At 35.2% G+C, this 21015-nt stretch overlaps 2 protein-coding genes across 6 annotated transcripts in view; one reads left to right on the top strand and one right to left on the bottom strand.

The window, feature by feature from the left end:
* The window catches only part of LOC125839081 (actin-depolymerizing factor 10-like), an 858671-nt gene that overhangs the window by 355781 nt on the left and 481875 nt on the right, over positions 1-21015 (top strand). The window contains exon 1 of one of the 4 annotated variants that reach the window (XM_049518061.1): positions 12004-12009. The exons of the other annotated variants lie outside the window; for them this stretch is intronic. The gene's annotated coding sequence lies outside the window, so the exon portion shown is untranslated. Of the gene's footprint in view, positions 1-12003; positions 12010-21015 lie in introns of those variants that run through there. 4 annotated transcript variants of the gene reach the window in all.
* Positions 1-21015, bottom strand: part of LOC125839078 (peroxisomal membrane protein 11C-like) — a 485045-nt gene that overhangs the window by 421203 nt on the left and 42827 nt on the right. The window lies entirely within an intron of this gene.

Genomic DNA, 21015 nt, shown 5'->3' with positions numbered 1-21015 from the left:
ATAAAGAACATCATTAATAATTTTGTACCTTCGTCAGTAGGAGATTTTACTGACCCTCTACCGTAAGCTTCCACCAATGCGCCATTTCCAAGCTTCACTTTGGTTCTATCAGATCTGTCCAAGGTAACAAATAGTTTTTCATCAATCGCCATGTGCCTTGTGCACGTGCTTTCAACATACCATTTACATTGGTAAATATGTGATGTGTGTGAGGCCAAGAAAACCTCCTCCTCTGATTTTCCAACTTGGTGATCATCTGCGAAATTCACTCGATGGAAAGACTGGCCACATTGATTTTGCTTTTGCCTACAATAATTCTCAATGTGACCATACTTCTTACAATAGCTACATTGAATTTGAGACCTCTTTGAATTCTGCCAACAATTCTTCTCTAAGTGGTTTGTCTTCTTACAAATGCCACAAGGTGGAAATTTTCCTTTTATCGACAAATCACCTTGGTTTCCACCAGATTTTACCTCTCTAGATTTATCCAACCAGACTTTTCTGCTTTCCTTTGATGTTTGAATTTATGCCTTGCTTGAAAGGCATCTTCTACTATCCCTTCACTTCTCATAGTGACCCGTTGCTCTTGGACTTGCAATTTGGAGATTAGTTCGGCTATTGTAAGAGTAGTCAAGTCATAAGACTCTTCAATAGCTGAGATTTTTTATTCAAACTTGTCTGGAAAGCTGACCAAGATCTTCTCTACAACTTTCTGATCTGGAAAGGTTTCACCAAGTATTCTTATCTGGTTCACAATCTCCATCAGCTTTGAAGAGTATTCTTTCACACTATATGAGTCTTTCATCTTTAAAAGCTCAAACTATCTCTTCAATGCTAAGATCTAACAGACTTTACTTTACTGTTGCCTTCAAACTCCTCCTTTAACTTATCCCAAACATCTTTGGTTGTTTCACAAGTCATAATCCTCGTAAACATCACGTCTGTAAGACTTGAATGTATGCAGGTGAGAGCTCGTGGGGATCTAGTCACCAACTCATCATACTTCTTAATTTCATTGAGAGTTGCATTAACTCTCAATGGCTGGATAACAGGTTCTCCAAGCTCAACAACTTCCCATAAGTTGAGAGCCTTTAGATAAGCCTTCATTTTGATGGCCCATATGTGATAATTCTCTCCGGTAAAAGTCGGAGGACCTGTCGTTTGTTGATTTTCAGGTGCCATGAATTTTTTTCAGCAAGCAAATTCAAGAAAGAACAAAAAGTATATGAGAGTAACAAACAAAATTTTATTCAAATCCCTTAGGAAATAGGCTCTGATACCATGCTACAACGAAAAGGAAAAAGAACTTCAGGTCTACAAGGTGTAAACAGTAGGAAATAGAGGTTGTAAATTGCTATACAAAATCTGAAAGTGAAAAAGAAGGCTTAAGTTTTCTTGAGATCAATTTTTTTCACTAGATGTATCATTACTATGGTGTATTTATGGATAAAGTGTGAGAATTACAACCACATTTTTGACACCCAATTTTGGACCTCCACAATATAAATTAATCATCGAGCTTCTTAAATTTTAAACGATTTGAAATAATTGACTTCATAAATTTTAAATACTTTTCGAGCAATTTTAAGAAATTTTGTCATTTTTATAATTTTAAAAAAATATCTATATATATATATATATATATATTCTATATAATTTTGTATATATTTATTATATTAGTATTTGGAAATTGTCTCAAAAGACTTTAGTTTTACCTAAAAATTTGGTTAATTAATTAGCTAATTATTAGTTTATAATTAAATTAATTGTTTTACAATCGAATTAATTATTTTATGTCGCTAAGATAAAGAAGCTCGTTAATTAATTTATGAAAATTTATCTTGTTGCAATTTTTAGCCAATTGCTTATCTTATCCTTAACCCCTTAAAAGACAAAAAAAATGGGCATGTTCCACGACCCAATACAATGCAATTCTTATTTCCTTTCCTCTAGCCCATTTCCTTTGTTCAAGCCGGCCCATTTCTTAACTCCAATTCAAATCCCAACCCATCAAAGAAAACCAATTACAATACATACATCAGCATACACATACACATACATAACCGACCCGACTTCTTCTTCTCCCCTACGCGAGAACCAAAAGTCAAGAGCTGCAAACCCAGAAATCGCGGACAGCAGCAAATCGTGACTGACCAAACCCGGAAATCGCGCCAACAGTACCTCCCATACGCAAGAATCCCTGATTTAGAGCAAGGATTTGAGGATCTTGGTACAAATTCAAATTTCAAATTTGGCCGTTTTCCCCCTAAATCGACCCCGAAATTCCTCTATATAAACCTCCATCTTCCTTAGTATCTGGGGTGGGGGGGGGGGGGTCAGAAAAAGAGAGTTGAGAAAAATAGGGGGAAGCACAACAATTACTCACTAAACATTGAGGAGTAAGTTTCTATTTTTTTATCTCGTTTGATGTTTACTGTGATTCATCGAAGCTTTGTCAAAATCTCACTTGTGGTTGTGGAAGTTTCTTCATGGTCAAGCTCGTTCGCCGAGTCGCTACTCCAAAAAAGGTAGTGAAATAGCTCCCCTTTTACATTCTATTTGGATATGGTGTATCGTGTATTCATGCTCTAGCCTTGGTTTTACTACCTAGTATGTTGGAAAATGTTAGCTTAATTCTAGTCATAACTCATAATCATGAATAGGTTCCATAATCAGGTAAGCATTAGAGTGTTTATTTTTCCATGTTTTGAGTAATCTTTTATCAAAAATTGTCAAATTCATTTCTCTTAGCTTTATTTTGAATTGATTGTATGAATTTGTGTATGGCTACTCTTAGCAGTAGCCTCAATTGTTAGAAATCTCATTCTTTCGCATTAGCTCATTTGTTTTGGATTAAATTGTCATGGTTAACTTACTTTGCATTTTGTTTGAAGTTAGGCTAATCATCCTTCAAACTAGAAGGGACAAGGTTGTTTTGGTTTGGTAATATGATTATTTAACACTAGTTTATAATTAATTTATTCTTATATTAGATATGTAAAAATCTTGTTTGGAAACTTATTTTAAAAGCAATCGAACTTGAAGAAAAGATTTCAACACTTCTTGTTAGTTTTCTCCATTGCTTCTAATTTATGTTGAAAGAATGATATCAAGTCAGTGTTCATAGGCTCTCACTGGTTGGCCTCTATTTGCTTATGAGGATATATGTTATATTTCTCTTTTTGTGTATGCTAAAAATTGCTTTAGTCATGTCTTGTTGTGTCTCATACTAAAGATGTTATTCTTGTGAAATAGTTTAAGTATGAATGTTAATCTTATTACTCTTTATTTGCATCTGACATTAGCCGAGTCTATTTTAGACTTCATTCTTGCATTTCATCGAATTGTTTTTCCCCTCGAGTCTACTCCGGTCATCGCTGGAAAATCGAAAATCCGTTACAGGTCTGGAAAGCTGAAAAAGGGGCTGATATGCAGCCTGTATACATTCACTATACATGGATATACAAATCGAGTGAAGCAAGATACAGGAAAAAATCGAATGACATGTTTCAGGGGTTGAAATAGGCTGTATATATTTGATATTCAGTCCGATATACAGGAAAATGGGTCAAGATACTCTCGTATACAACAGTATACACTCGACGTATGCACAGGATTTCAAAGGAAAAAATGGGGCCAAAGCCCAAATTCCAGCAGCTTTCCCTTTTGACCCAATTGGGCCTAAACCCCATATATTTGAGCAGATTTTTGATAATTTTAGGACAGGTTGGGTCAAAGCCTAAAAAATTTGATTTTTTGCTTCTCTTTTATTTACCCTCCTTATTTGTTTATTTGTGATTTGTTTAACTCTAACCTTTTTATTTAATTTGATTTAATTTAATTAAGTTCCCAAAGAGATGAACCATATTCTTTATGTTAGCTTATTTTAATAAAATTTCATTTTTTCATCAACTCTTGTATTTTTATTAAAAACTTATTTATTTTTTCAATTAATTAAAAATAGTTATCATGGTTTAATTGACCAATTTGTTTCAAATTATTATTTCTAAAATGATTCAAATAAATTATAATTTATATAATTTTGTTAAAATCCTAATTGACCAAGTTGTTTCAATTAAGGTTCCATTTTCTTAAAAATTAAAAAAAAATGTTGTTATCTTAACTACTTTCTCAAGTCAATCAAATATTGTAAATTATTATTCTTATGTTAAATCACCTTTTTTTCCTAAAAAATAGTCAAAATATATTTTAGTCAAGTCGAAGGTCAACCGCATGTTAGCGGGCACTTCGAATGCTTAAACCCTTCTCGAAGTGTAAATTGAACCCCGAACCCTCTTTAGTATTTTCAAACGATTTTTTCTGTTTAAATCTTTGAAATTATAAGTTTTCTTAATTTCTTTAAAAAATTAAGTGGCGACTTTTTTCTAAGTATTTTTCTCAAATTGTTTCATACTTAAAACATCTCAAAAATGTGATTTTCTAAGGATTAAAAAAATTACGGCACAATAGAAATGACGACTCTGCTGTGGACATAATTGAGTTCTAACCATAAGATTTTACTATTTGACTAATTGTTATTAATTGTTGAATTGTTTATTTGTCCTTAATGTGTTTAAATTGTTATAAACTATTGCATTTATGACATAACATATTCCGTCAAAGGATGCTTATTTTTATTTTCCACTTAAAGGACGATTATGCGGGCCGCAGTCGTTCGTTAACCAAATTGTTTTCAGGACACCCTGATGAATGTAGTTGGCTACTGAATAGTCAATGGTCGTTAACTGTCTCATCCCAAGTAGTCCGCTAGGGTCACCAGTCCATTTCAAATAAACTCCACTCTTAGTCAACTAGCGTAGATTGAAACCAAATCCTGATTTTAGCGCATTTTTAACTAAGTTGACCCAACACCCAAGGCGTGTTGGGCCCATTAGAAGCCCACCCTGTGTCTGTTTGACTCATGGTCAATAAAAAAACAATCATATTTATGTGTTTAAATTAGAAGGATGTATATGTCATTTGGTGAAACATTGTCTCTTGGGTTAGAGAGTTAGATTATAGTTTTTTTTCTTCTAATCGAAGAAGGAACAAGTTATCATTAGAAACAAAAGTTTGGACATCCGGAGACGACCATAAATCAAGGACGAATGACCTTCTATGGAAGCATAGTTTAGAATTGTACCCCTGCGTGGGACTGATTATTTCTATTCCATATTTCCCATTATGTATCCCCATTTAGTTTATTCATAAATATTGTATAAATTTGGGTTTTGGGGGCAATGAAATGTTTCAAATAACGTTATACACCCTTCAAATTGTTAGGCCTATCCTTTTCGCAAAAGGGTCACATACATGTTTAGAACGCACAATATTTGTTTATGTGTTATAACTGCTTGTGTGAATATGTTGCTTCATTTGGAGATATTCTAGCTCACTCTTCTTCAAATTTTTTTAGAACCCCTAAGCACAAATATCAAGTCATTATCGAAAGTACGTCCAAACACTCTTCAAGTCTTTAGTTTCCCAATAAATTCGAATTTCATTTTTTAAATCCTACTCTCTCATACCAGAAAAAGATTCACCGTCTCAAATCAAAAGAGATGCAAGGGCCGAACTACGTAGGACCTGAATTCTCCCTCGTGAGATACGTAGGCAATCTTTCAAGGTTCGGTCCCAATTTTTGAGAAATTATTCTTTCCAACTTTTACAAAGAAATTAGAGTTACATCTTAATCGAAAATCGAAAATTATGACAATAAAAGATAAAATCAACTTTGTCTCGACTCAAGTTGATATTTCTAATCCACTAACTTCAAAATCGAATAGACAAATTCCCGTCTATTTAGTCATTTCTCTAAATACGTGGGCTAGTTTATCTTCAAGTGGAGCAACACTTATGTGTTTGTGGTCATATGTGTGATATTTTGTATTATTTATCATCTACATAGACTAACACGTTTACCTTTTGAGTTGTTTTTCTTTGTCAGGTATTTAGAACTAATCTGTGTTGATAAGCTGGTTGGTCATCCTTATTTTACAAGATCTAAGGCTCCCAAAGATTCCTTCCTCGATCAAAATTTGCAAAAAGGAAAGGCAGTAATGGGTGATAACAATGAAGAGATTGATCTGAATGATGTTGTTGTGCCTCATCCCACTGTCGCTGATCAAAATGAATTAATTATGCAATTGATGCAACATATTGCCGAAATGAGGGTTGAAATGCAAAGAAGACAAGATCTACCGAATCCAATTTTTTCAGTCAACCCTTAAGGAGATGGAAGACCTCCACTCCACTTTCCTCCTTCAAACCCAAAACAGGTTCAGAATCCACCCTCTAACCCTGCTCAAAATCCCCCAATCATCGACCTAACCTCCCCAAATCTCCATCATGCCTCCGTCTCTTATCAAGCGCCACCTCTTCCTCAAGATACCAACTCCCAAATGCCACTTCCTCCTCAAAATGCCAACCCGCAATCTTGTCCTCCCCCTCAAAACCAAAATGTCAATAATCTGCAAACCTTCCCACACCACCAAAATTAGCATACCAACCCCCAGACTTTCCCCCAAAATCACCAAGCCACTGAAAATACCCAGAGTCCCTCCACTGCTCTGCCATTGCCTCTAAAGACTACTTTCAAATTCCAATTCCAAATGAACACTATGCCAACTGTTCTGAGTTTGATCACTATGAGCAACGGGAGAGAGAGTGGAGGTCAAAGGAAGAGGCAGTCAAGCTGAATATGAAAGAAGAGATCAGGAAAGCCATGAAGGAGCTGCATTGTATTCCTGAAGTCGATGAGTTGAGTTATGAGAATTTGTGCATCCATCCGGATCTGGATCTTCCGAAAGGGTTTAAAGTGCCAAAATTCGACACTTTCGGAGGAACAGGGAATCCCTTGGCGCACCTGAGAGCCTACTGTGACCAACTCGTAGGAGTTGGCAGGAATGAAGTCTTGTTAAGCGGCTCTTTAGCCAAAGTTTAAATGGAGAAGCCTTGGAATGGTTTACTTCCCATGAGATAAAGCAGTGGTCCAGCTGAAATGCACTAGCTAAAGATTTCGTCGAACGGTTCGCCTACAATGTGGAGATTGTTCCTGATCGCTATTATTTTGAGAGAATTAAGAAGAAATCCACTGAAAGTTATCGTGAATATGCGTATACGTGGAGGAAAGAGGCCGCTCGGGTTCGACCTCCCATGTATGAGAAGGAGATCGTTGAAGTGTTCATACGCATTCAAGAGCCAGAATATTATGACAGGATAATATTGCTCATTGGAGCAAAATTTGCGGAGATAGTCAAGGTAGGTGAGACTATTGAGGATGGGCTTAAAACCGGAAAGATTTCTCGCGTTGCCGCCCCTACCGAATCTTCAGGATTGTTGAAAAAAAAAAGAGGGTGTGTCTTTTATTTACTACGCATCTGATGATAAAGGACATTTCAAAAAATCCTCACCTTTCAAAGGTTATCCTCGAGCTCCACAAAATTCTTATCCAGTTTGTTATACCCAATCAGGTTATCAAATTCCCCCACCGAGTTATTAAATTCTACGCCATAATTACCAAACTCCACCAACGAGTTACCAAATTCCACCTCTTGTTTACCAAACTCCACCTCCACATTACCAAAATACCTATCTGTATTACCAAACTCCATCAGTTAATTGTTCGAATATCCAATCAAGTTACCAAAATCCACCTCAGCAATACCAAGCTACCGAGCTCCACAATATCCAAATTTCCAAACGCCAGCACTAACTCACCAAAATCCTCCAGACTACCGTCAAGTACCCTCACATCTAGGAAATAATTACGATCCTCCTCGCCTAAATCTTGAGAAGAAAACTTCTAGATTTTTTACCCCCTTGATTGAGAGTCGAACACAACTTTTTGAGAGATTACAATCAGCTGGTCTGATACATACAATTTATCTAAAAAAATCAATGTCAACTCCAAGTTTTATAGACCTGATCTTCATTGTGCTTATCATTCAGGAAGTGATAGGCATAATACTGAGGATTGTATCGACTTGAAGCATAAAATTCAAGACTTGATAGATGAAAACGTCGTCACTTTTCAGACATCCACTCATAATGTCAATAGTAACCCCATGCCGAATCATGGAGGGGTGACTATTAATATGATTGAAGTCGAAGAAGATTTGAATGTGGAGAAAGTTATAATCTCAGCCAACTTTGAAAAACTTGAGAAAATTGTAGTCTCTCCAACCAAAAGGGAGAAATCTGAATTTGGGATCATGGCACCTCATCAAGCTTTTGCTTTAGTGCCAAAGGAGGGTCAGAACAAGCTGAAGATCGATCAAGCTTTTTCAAAATCATTGTCTCACTCATATAAGTCTTTTCTAATGCAAAATGGTCCGGGGGAAGAAATTGAAAATTTGTTCAAAGAAGGTGATATTGTGTCTGGGGAGATGATTGAGACATCAGTCATACTAGACAATGAGCCAAAGGAGCAAATGCCCAACTGGACATCCACTCCGATCTTGACTCCTTGCTCGTCTTGGTAGAAATAGACAATTTTCTATGATTATTTCTAAAATTGGTGGTGTTCCGAATGAGGCTCGAGACCCATCTTTTACTCTATTTTTGCCTCAAAATGTTTTAACCTACCTCTTAATATTTTGAAAAGGAAAAATGATTTATTTTCATGGCCATAGTTCTTATTTTCTTATTTCAAATGAAAAACTCATTTCTTGCGAAAATTTGTTTTACTTGCTTTATATTTGCTATCTAACAGTACCTTTCTATGATTTTAGTGAAAATATTTTCAAATCTGTCAATATCATGTCGTGTCACAAACTAAATGAACAAAATGTGGTAGATGCGGACGAATTTGAGGACAACAATAAGAAGATCATGGTACCCGAACACCTGGTTGAGAAATTCAGACAGTTCGAGAGTCACGATAAGCCGAATTCAGAAGAGAACTGAATAGTGAATCAGGAAAATGATGAATGCATCAAAGATATCAAAATTGATGCATATCTGACAAAAGCACATGAGAGAGAACTCATCAGTTTGCTTAAAGAACACATCGATACATTTGTTTGATGACGACATTACATGGTTGAGCCTGAACATTAGATCTCACAAATCATCAGTCCACTTAAGTGTTGTTAAAATATACCATGTTTGAAGACTCGATTTTTGTCTTTTCCTTGTAATCGCTTTTATATTCCTGTAATCGTTTGTGTTCAGAACTTATTCCTTTTGTATTTGAACTACGTTCGACTTGAATTCTCAAGAATGAGATACGTAGGCGTCCTATGTTGGCCTCGGTCGATTCTTTGCTTAAACTTCTTATTTTGTTAGTCCTCGAGAGGGGAACTACGTTTGACCTGATTCCTGCGTCAACGGGATACGTAGGCGCCACAAGGGCTCAGTCATATTTTTCGTAAGATTTCTATTTTTCTTTATAGAAATTGGGACAGAATTTTTGAGAGGAACTCAAAAATTCTCAAGAAGAAGATCTCTCCAACATAGTCAAGACTGAGCTTACATGGAGAACTGTAATTGGGACAGAATTTTCGAGACGATCTCAAAAATTCCGTAGTTTGTTCATCAACGTTTGAAGATAAGCCAAGACAGTTAATTGGGACAGAATTTTTGAAGATGACCTCAAAAATTTCAATAGGGTTCATCGGCAGTTTAGAGCAATTTTGAATACTTCCCAACAAGTAATCAGATATATCTCAAAACATTAACTCTAAATGGCGTTCATCAAGCTTGACGTCACATGACAGTTGGCAGTGACCTTTTCCAAACATTACTTTTGAAAGTCTATTTTTTTTCTTAAAAACTCTTCCCTCATGATTAAATTATTTGCATAAAAATATTTTTTCTTATCTATCAAGAAGCCGGAAATCAAAAAAATCAATCGGAGATAGAAAGACAAGGAGCAAACAACCGAAGATATCAACACAGATCAGTTCATTTTCTAAACTAACAAAAAAATTTTGGATACAGGTTTATAGGTTCACCTCAAAATCAGCATATTCCACCATTCAATGAATATGGAGAAGTCAAAAGGGTGAAAAGCTCCCAAAAATTGATAATTTTTCCGTGGATGCAGGAAATATTTTAGGCTTCTTCTGACAAAGAATTGGGAATATGAATAGCATTATTCAAATTCTCAACAATGAGAGGTCCATAATGAATATGCAATCATGTTCGAAAATGGAACAAAGGAAAACCTCGAAGAAAGAAATTTTATTTATTTTTCAGCAACTAAAGATACTTGGAGGACATTACCTGCATCATATTATTGGACATGATAATATTACTATCCGGAGAGTCATTTATATCGTATTATCAAATGAGATGATATCGCTACTCCGAGGGTCTTTTTTATTATATTATCGATTGAGATGATACCGCCACCCAGAAGATACCCAGAAGATCACCTATGTTGTCCGGTGAAACATTATCTTCGTTCGGTACCAGGGATGACATCATCAGAAAAGAAGATCATGCATTGCAAGAGAAGGAATTCATGCAATGCGAGAAGAAGAAGCCATGAATAGCAAGAGAAAAAGGCATGCATCGCAAGAGAAAGATTCATGCATCGCGAGAAAAAGTCTCATGCATCGCGGAGAGAAAACCGTGCATCGAGGAAAAAGATTCATGCATCGCAAGAGAAAAATTCATGCATAGCGGAAAAAGTCATGCATCGCGGGAAAGAAAGGCATGCATCGCAAGAGAAATATTCATGCATTGCAAGAGAAAGATTCATGCATCGCGAGAAAAAGTTTCACGCATCGCGGAGAGAAAACCATGCATCGAAGAAAAAGATTCATGCATCGCAAGAGAAAAATTCATGCATAGCAGAAAAAGTCATGCATCGCGGTAAAGAAAGGCATGCATCGCAAGAGAAAGATTCATGCATTGCAAGAAAAAAATTCATGCATCGCGAGAAAAAGTTTCATGCATTGCAGAGAGAAAACCATGCATCGAGGAAAGAGATTCATGCATCGCAAGAGAAAGATTCATGCATAGCGTAAAAAGTCATGCATCGCGGGAAAAGATCATGCATAGCAAGAGAAAAAATTCATGCATGTCGGGAAAAGATCATGCATTGCAAGAGAAAATGATTCATGCATCGCGGGGAAAGATCATGCATAGCCAGAGAAATAATTCCTGCATCGCGGGAAAAGATCATGCATAGCAAGAGAAAGAAGTCATGCATTGCGAGAGAAAGAGATTCATGCATCGCAAGACAAGATTCACCCATCGCGAAAAAAAATTCACGCATCGCGAGAAAGATTCGCCCATCAAAAGAGAACCAACATCAACTGCATTATTTTCCTTGCAAATACGACATCAAGAGAACTATCAACATATTACATCTGCCTATTTTATTACTTCGTCATTAAAAGAAGAGTACATTCAAGATTATATTACAAATATAAAATATGAGCTTTATTTGTTTTGTGTCAAACTGGAGGAAACTGGCATCAAATGTTCAAGTAGAACAATTAAGTGTCAACACAGTAAAAGATATTATCTTCCCATTTGGGGTTACATTTTTTTTTATGCTAATGAGTTTTATCTCAGTCTTTGTCAAGAGCATCCAAGAGGATGAATTCTCAAGCAAACCACAGGTGTGGACGACATCAAAATTGATGCAGCACAACGTGAAACTTTTTCTTAGCAGGGAACCGGAACACAGTCCAACGAGGAGTGCCAAACTCTTAGGACGCGAGCAGAGGATCGACTTCCACCACAATCAAACCACCCCCCTATCAAAAGGCATGTGGGCATTTCTTTAGGTTTATCGATTCCAGTTTCGCATTCGGGAAATTTTGGCTTTCACCGGAGGCAACTTTCCAATCCGAGTAACAATGCACTAAGAGCTTTGAAAATTATGTCTGTGTCGAACTACAAGCAGCCTGATTCCCTAGGCTAAGGGATATGTAGGTGGGATCAGTGTTGAAACTCGGTTGTATTCCATCATTCGCTCTTAAATCGTATTCTCGAGCATTCCGGTCTTTCCATAATTCGATGTCAGGATAGTTTTTGATTTCTTTCAGAGTCGTGCGTTAAACCAAGTGTATCGAACTACAACTGGCTTGAATTCTCATGAAACCTAAGATATGTAGGAAACCCAACTCTGGGGTTCGACCATGATTCCTAAAGTCCGTACCAAATTCCCTTACCTAAAGACGAAGATGTGGTCGGTCAAAATTGAATTTGTCAATTTCATTTGCCTCGAATTTCTTTCATTAATCCAAGTCAAACGAGGGACAGCTGTTGACACCCAATTTTGGACCTCCACAATATAAATTAATCATCGAGCTTCTTAAATTCCAAACGATTTGAGATAATTGACTTCATAAATTTTAAATATTTTTCAAGTCATTTTAAGTAATTTTGTCATTTTTATAATTTAAAAAAAATATATATATATATAGATATATAATTTTGTATATATTTATTATTAGTATTTGGAAATTGTCTCAAAAGACTTTAGTTTTACCTAAATATTTGGTTAATTAATTAGCTAATTATTAGTTTATAATTAAATTAATTGTTTTACAATCGAATTAATTATTTTATGTTGCTAAGATTAAGAAGCTCGTTAATTAATTTATGAAAATTTATCTTGTTGCAATTTTTAGCCAATTGTTTATCCTATCCTTAACCCCTTAAAAGACAAAAAAAATGGGCCTGTTCCACGACCCAATTCTTCCTATTAGCAGACCCAATACAATGCAATTCTTATTTCCTTTCCTCTAGCCCATTTCCTTTGTTCAAGCCGGCCTATTTCTTAACTTCAATTCAAATCCCAGCCCACCAATTCTCTTAACAATAGTACCAAGACCCAACCCATCAAAGAAAACCAATTACAATACATACATCAGCATATACATACACATACCAAACCGACCCGACTTCTTCTTCTCCCCTATGCGAGAACCAAAAGTCAAGAGCTGCAAACCCAGAAATTGCGGACAGCAGCAAATTGCGGCTGACCAAACTCGGAAATCGCGCCAACAGTACTCTCCCATACGCAAGAATCAGCCTTTTCCCTGATTTTGAGCAAGGATTTGAGGATCTGGGTACAAATTTGAATTGCAAATTCGACCGTTTCCCCCCTAAATCGACCCCGAAATTCCTCTCTATAAACCTTCATCTTCCTTAGTATCTGGGTGGGGGGGGAGGTGAGAAAAAAAAAGTTGAGAAAAATAAGGGGAAGCACAACAATTACTCACTAAACATTGAGGAGTAAGTTTCTATTTTTTTTATCTCGTTTGCCGTTTACTGGGATTCATCGGAACTTTGTCAGAATCTCACTTGTGGTTGTGGAAGTTTCTTCATGGTCAAGCTCGTTCGCCCAGTCGCTACTCCAAAAAAGATAGTGAAATAACTCCCCTTTTACATTCTATTTAGATATGGTGTATCGTGTATTCATGCTCTAACCTTGGTTTTACTACCTAGTATGTTGGAAAATGTTAGCTTAATTCTAGTCATAACTCATAATCATGAATAGGTTCCATAATCAGGTAAGCATTAGAGTGTTTATTTTTCCATGTTTTGAGTAATCTTTTATCAAAAATTGTCAAATTCATTTCTCTTAGCTTTATTTTGAATTGATTGTATGAATTTGTGTATGGCTACTCTTAGCAGTAGCCTCAATTGTTAGAAATCTCATTCTTTCGCATTAGCTCATTTGTTTTGGATTAAATTGTCATGGTTAACTTACTTTGCATTTTGTTTGAAGTTAGGCTAATCATCCTTCAAACTAGAAGGGACAAGGTTGTTTTGGTTTGGTAATATGATTATTTAACACTAGTTTATAATTAATTTATTCTTATATTAGATATGTAAAAATCTTGTTTGGAAACTTATTTTAAAAGCAATCGAACTTGAAGAAAAGATTTCAACACTTCTTGTTAGTTTTCTCCATTGCTTCTAATTTATGTTGAAAGAATGATATCAAGTCAGTGTTCATAGGCTCTCACTGGTTGGCCTCTATTTGCTTATGAGGATATATGTTATATTTCTCTTTTTGTGTATGCTAAAAATTGCTTTAGTCATGTCTTGTTGTGTCTCATACTAAAGATGTTATTCTTGTGAAATAGTTTAAGTATGAATGTTAATCTTATTACTCTTTATTTGCATCTGACATTAGCCGAGTCTATTTTAGACTTCATTCTTGCATTTCATCGAATTGTTTTTCCCCTCGAGTCTACTCCGGTCATCGCTGGAAAATCGAAAATCCGTTACAGGTCTGGAAAGCTGAAAAAGGGGCTGATATGCAGCCTGTATACATTCACTATACATGGATATACAAATCGAGTGAAGCAAGATACAGGAAAAAATCGAATGACATGTTTCAGGGGTTGAAATAGGCTGTATATATTTGATATTCAGTCCGATATACAGGAAAATGGGTCAAGATACTCTCGTATACAACAGTATACACTCGACGTATGCACAGGATTTCAAAGGAAAAAATGGGGCCAAAGCCCAAATTCCAGCAGCTTTCCCTTTTGACCCAATTGGGCCTAAACCCCATATATTTGAGCAGATTTTTGATAATTTTAGGACAGGTTGGGTCAAAACCTAAAAAAATTGATTTTTTGCTTCTCTTTTATTTACCCTCCTTATTTGTTTATTTGTGATTTGTTTAACTCTAACCTTTTTATTTAATTTGATTTAATTTAATTAAGTTCCCAAAGAGATGAACCATATTCTTTATGTTAGTTTATTTTAATAAAATTTCATTTTTTCATCAACTCTTGTATTTTTATTTAAAACCTTTATTTATTTTTTCAATTAATTAAAAATAGTTATCATGGTTTAATTGACCAATTTGTTTCAAATTATTATTTCTAAAATGATTCAAATAAATTATAATTTATATAATTTTGTTAAAATCCTAATTGACCAAGTTGTTTCAATTAAGGTTCCATTTTCTTAAAAATTAAAAAAAAAATTGTTATCTTAACTACTTTCTCAAGTCAATCAAATAATGTAAATTATTATTCTTTTGTTAAATCACCTTTTTTTTTTTCTAAAAAATAGTCAAAATATATTTTAGTCAAGTCGAAGGTCAACCGCATCTTAGCGGGCACTTCGAATGCTTAAACCCTTCTCGAAGTGTAAATTGAACCCCGAACCCTCTTTAGTATTTTCAAATGATTTTTTCTGTTTAAATCTTTGAAAATTATAAGTTTTATTAATTTCTTCAAAAAATTAAGTGGCGACTCTTTTCTAAGTATTTTTCTCAAATTGTTTTATACTTAGAACATTTAAAAAATGTGATTTTTTTAAGGATAGGAAAATTACGGCACACATAATAAATAAAACATCTCACACCAAACTATGTACCTATGTGGCTCACTAACCACTACTCATTTTAAATCAAGACTAACATATCTACTACAAAATATCTCCAACCTAGGAGTTTCTAGACATATCTTACTTTTTTAACATATCTAATACAAAATATCTCCAATCTAGGAGTTTCTAGACAAATCTTACTTTTCTAACATATCTAATACAAAATATCTCCAATCTAGGAGTTTCTGGACAAATCTTAATTTTCTAACACGGCCTCTCCAGTCTCTTAACTCCAAATCAATATTATCCGAATAAGAGTTTAAAAAGAAATAACATGCGACAATATGTATAGACATCTAACAACCAACTCTTCGATAGCACGCTAGCATAAAAATCACCAATCTTAAAGAATCATACCAAAAAGAAAGGAAAAAAAACCTTCACATACCTAGAATCCAAGCTTGAAAGACTTGAGTAGATAATCAACTTTATTTTGATGCTTAAAATAAAAAGCTCCAGATATTTTCCTATGAAATCTACTTTAATATCCAACGTGAATAGAGGCTTTTGGAACTCTTTTTTCTGTTTTTTTCTCCATATTCAAGTACTCTTAGATATAGATATAAACAACCAATATTGCAAGATAAGTGCAAAATTTTGATCTTAATTCTTTATTATTAAAAAAATGAATTGAATAATAGGTGTAAGTCTTAAATGAGAACAAACTTTGTGCACTCCTCCAACATTTCCACGTGGAAGTGATGTGCCAATATAACACTATTCTTATCCCGCTAAGTATACACTCGAATATTTTGAAGGTTCCTGATAAAATATATATAAATTTTTACATATATTACAATTAGTCAAAAAAAAATATTTTAAATAAAGCCCACCTTATATAATAGTAATTTCTTAACATAATTATACTTTTTTTTTATCTCTGTTAAAAAACTTAATTATTTACAGAACAATTGTAAAACAAATACATTCACAATAATATCGTCACTAACCCAATTTTTTTCCATAAGCAGTTAAATCATTTTATTGAAGGAACTAAAGATTATATATTTATTGAATTTCCATTCAAATCCAACATTCCTAGATCACGTCCGATGTTATAAATAAAATTCTAAAATTTAAGCTCGTAAGCCATTCTTTCCGAACAAAGGACGACCTTAAACGTATGAGGTGTTACATCTTCCCCCCTTAGGAACATTCATCCTCGAATGTAAAATAGAGAACATGAGTGAGGCTAAGAACCCTATACCATAACACTTGGACTTTCTACCCAACTTTTTCGTAACTACGAGGAGACTTAACCAAAACAACCTGGACCTACCAAGGTATAAATATGACCAAGAAAGCAATGAAAATAAATACCTGCTATGCCACTGGATGAAGGCTCTAGATTCTGCTTGCTTGTCAAGGAAAATATCCGATTTGGGTTACCACTTGGAGCCAAAGCTTGGCCTCTACCCCGACCCCGACCAATAAAAGATTGGGTTCCCTGCTCGATTTGATTAATTGGTGATGATGATCCTACCCCCGAGCCAGTTGGATATACCCTACCACCCTGCCTCCGAGTTGGGCAGTCCCTCATCTTATGTCCCTCTTGACCATATGAAAAACAAGTTGTTGAACTCCCCATGCATCTCCCATAATGTGCTTTCCAACAATGACTACAATATGGAGGGTTTGGCACAACATGATCTATTTGTTGTTGAGCTCCTGGTACTCTAGAACCCTCCCTTGGTCCTAGTGAAATATACGAATCAGTCCGATCACCCCGCATCTGAAATGGTGGAGGCCTAGGTGGTCGCTTCTGATATCTTGGCCTAGTGCCACTCTGAAATCCCTCCAGGAAGTTTGTTAGCCTTAACCTTTTATGTTGCTCTCTTTCAACTCTTTCGACGTTTAGTTGTTGTCGCTGGAGCTCTTCCAAATTCTGCGCAAGAGCTTGAATACAAGAAGGATCCATATTATCCTGCATAGAAGCTATAGTGCAAGCCCTTACATACTCTGGTGCCAGCCCTGCTACAAATCGATAAATCCTAGCTCATCACTATCCACATAGGATGGCACGTACCTAGCCAATGAATCAAACTTCAAGCTATACTCACGAACACTCATGTTCCCTTGACGGAGAGCCAAGAACTGATCAACACGGGACTCTCGCATTTCAAGAGACAAAAATTAATCTAGAAAAGAGCTTGAGAAATCAGTCCAACTAATTGGAGGTTCTTTTTTTCCTCTAAACTTTTCCCATCCTTCGTACCGTAGAATAGCTATGTATCGCAGCCTAAAAGCTACAAACTCCACTGCCTTGATCCCTGTAGCATGCATCACCTTAAAGATTCGGCCAAGTTGATCAATGAAATATTGATGGTCTTCCCTTTGATCTGTCCATGTAAACTCTAGGGGCTCAGGGTAAGAAACTCTCGAATCCTCGAACTCTTGAGTCCCTCAGTAGTCCCGATACCATCAAGTGCCCTATGCACTCTTGGTGTAGTCACCACTTGAGTTAATAAATGTATTGCATTCCTTATATCCTGATTTGTCGCAATAGGGAGAGGAGTTAGGGGTACGGTAGCACTAGGAGGCTCCTCTTATGGTGGAACATTTGGACAAGGTGGAGGGATAATCTCGTCCTAATCCTCTGATGGATCTGTCTCATTGGGTTGTACACTACTAGTTCCCTCACCTGCGGCCACGTCTAGCATATGGTCGGTCGTAGTTCTTCGAGTCACAGGCATCCCTGCATACAAATAACAAACGTGAACTCAACTCCTAGCTCCTATGACTTATCCTTATAGCACGATTAGGGATAAAAAGAAAGAGTAACAACTCCCATATGCCTCATAGCCTACTGATTATAAGTATGGTGCACAACATACTGATAATCAAGATTCTACCAGACACGACTTGTAGATTCCCTAGGACACGACGTTGCTCTGATACCAAGATTGTCACACCCCAAACTCGGAGAGGCGCGACTGGCACCTGTTGTCTCACTTAACTGAGCAGATGGCCGAAACCCAACCAAGTACTACCATGTGACAAGTCGAGGCCGATGAGGCCCAAACAACACCTAGCGTTCATAATCTAAAAGCAAAAAGAAATAAAATAACATATAGGCAAGGTCACTGGAAAAATAATACACGAAGGCCATCACAATACACATAATATATACATAAGGCCTACAAGGCCAAAAACATAAGAGGAACACAACTGACCGTCCAGCCGATAAAGCCAACCCAAACCCACAACTTGCCACTACAATCTACAAGCCTCTATAAGTAAGGTAGTAGACATAGGATCGGGACAGGGCCCCGACCTACCCTTCAACACTATATATACACAAAACCAAAACCTAGTAACTCCAAAGGAAGTGGAGCTTACCAACAAAGCTGAGCTCCAACCAACTAGCGAATGTCCGGATCTACCTATCGGTTAGTACCTGCAGGCATAAATGCAGTGCCCTAGGCTTGGGGCATCAGTACAAAATAATGTACCTAATATGCAAGGCAATAAAATAGTAGAGTAATATAACTAAATTGAGAAAATGAATTCCATGCCACCAATAAGTCGCAGCCAACCTCCCTGCTCATGATTTATTTCATACCACCACAACGGCAACAACTTACCAAGCTTCAAGTGTCATGTACTCGGTTAACCATAACTCAATTCACCCCACATACGAGTATGAAATGAAATGCAATGCATTGTGGTGTAGGCGAACACCCCGCTCCATAGCCTGAAAGACAAGACAATAACTATGCATGTGGTGTATGCGAACACCCCGATCCTAGCCTCAATGGCATGAATGCATGTTGTGTAGGCGTACACTGTGATTGTTTCAATAACTATTTATTACCAACAACCATAAACATATAGCATTTCTATAGGTAAGAGCTACCACACATTAGAATTTCCCATTAGTAATTTATGTTGAGGATAGAAAGGAAACAAATGATATTGCATACAAATAGTTGTAGTACTACATTGTTTTGTTCTTTATTCAATTTGAAGGAAACTCATAAAAAGTTAGTTTCCATTTATTCCACTAACTTAACACATCATATATGTACTCCAAATATCGTAATATAACCACAACGCAACAATCAATTCGGACATCACAAGAATCTGATCATTTTGATAATATATACAACCTCTCCAGTCTCTTAACCTAACTCCAAATCAATATTAACCGAATATGAGTTTAAAAAGAAATAACATGCGACAATATTTATAGACATCTAACAACCAACTCTTCGATAGCACGCTAGCATAAAAATCACCAATCTTAAAGAATCGTGCCAAAAAGAAAGGAAAAAAAACCTTCACATACCTAGAATCCAAGCTTGAAAGACTTGAGTAGATAATCAACTTTATTTTGATGCTTAAAATAAAATGCTCCAGATATTTTCCTATGAAATCTACTTTAATTTCCAACGTGAACAGAGGCTTTTGGAACTCTTTTTTTCTTCTGTTTTTTTCTCCATATTCCAGTACTCTTAGAGATAAATATAAACAACCAATATTGCAAGATAAGTGCAAACTTTTGATCTTAATTCTTTATTATTAAAAACGAATTGAATAATAGGTGTAAGTCTTAAATGAGAACAAACTTTGTGCACTCCTCCAACATTTCCACGTGGAAGTGATGTACCAATATAACATTATTCTTATCCCGCTAAGTATACACTCGAATATTTTGTAGGTTCCTGATAAAATATATATAACTTTTTACATATATTACAATTAGTCAAAAAAATAAATTATTTTAAATAAAGCCCACCTTATATAATAGTAATTTCTTGACATAAGTATACTTTTTTTGTATCTCTGTTAATAAAACTTAATTATTTACAGAACATTTGTAAAACAAATACATTCACAATAATATCGTCACTAACCCATTTTTTTTTCCATAAGCAGTTAAATCATTTTATTGAAGGAACTAAAGATTATATATTTATTGAATTCCCATTCAAATCCAACATTCCTAGATCACGTCCGACGTTATAAATAAAATTCTAAAATTTAAGCTCGTAAGCCTTTTTTACCGAACAAAGGACGACCTTAAACGTATGAGGTGTTACAGTATAAGTCAACAATTATACAAAATTAAATATAGAAATTATCTAACATACAAATCAATCCATGCCATATTCAAATTGATATAAGTCAAATACGAATATTATTCAAATATACGTGTTTGTTATCTTAAAATATTAAATAAATTGTATACAAACTATATAATATACAATACGTTTAGAAACATATATAAATACATAAATATAAAAAAATAAACTTATTCTGCAAATCTATACTAATTATATACATATACAATTACTATGCACAAACCACTATGAATTTTCATCATAGTCATGAAGTACTCATAATCGAACTTACAAGTCAATCAACTACTTCATATACAATGTTAATACGTTTAAATCAATATTTCGTTATTAATTCATAACTATGCAATTCAAACTGGTATAGTAAAATACAAAAATAGAAATTGATTTGGATATACACGATTAGAAGGGAAAATCTGATTTTTTTTTTAATTTTGAATTTTGATTTTGTTGAGAGATTTTACTTCAAGAAGAAGAAAACTTATCTGGTAAGGTATTCTAATTAGATTCAATAACCTTTAATTAAGGGATCGTTTTCCACAATTATACCATAAATTGCCACATATTTAGTTAGCTAAATTTAAACATCATTTTGTATAATAACTAAATT

The sequence above is a fragment of the Solanum verrucosum genome, unplaced genomic scaffold (assembly GCF_900185275.1).
Source record: "Solanum verrucosum unplaced genomic scaffold, falcon-dt-bn FXZP01000163.1, whole genome shotgun sequence".
Lineage (NCBI taxonomy): Eukaryota > Viridiplantae > Streptophyta > Magnoliopsida > Solanales > Solanaceae > Solanum > Solanum verrucosum.
The sequence above is the reverse complement of the archived record's forward strand: the minus strand, read 5'-3'. Positions and strand labels throughout refer to the sequence as shown.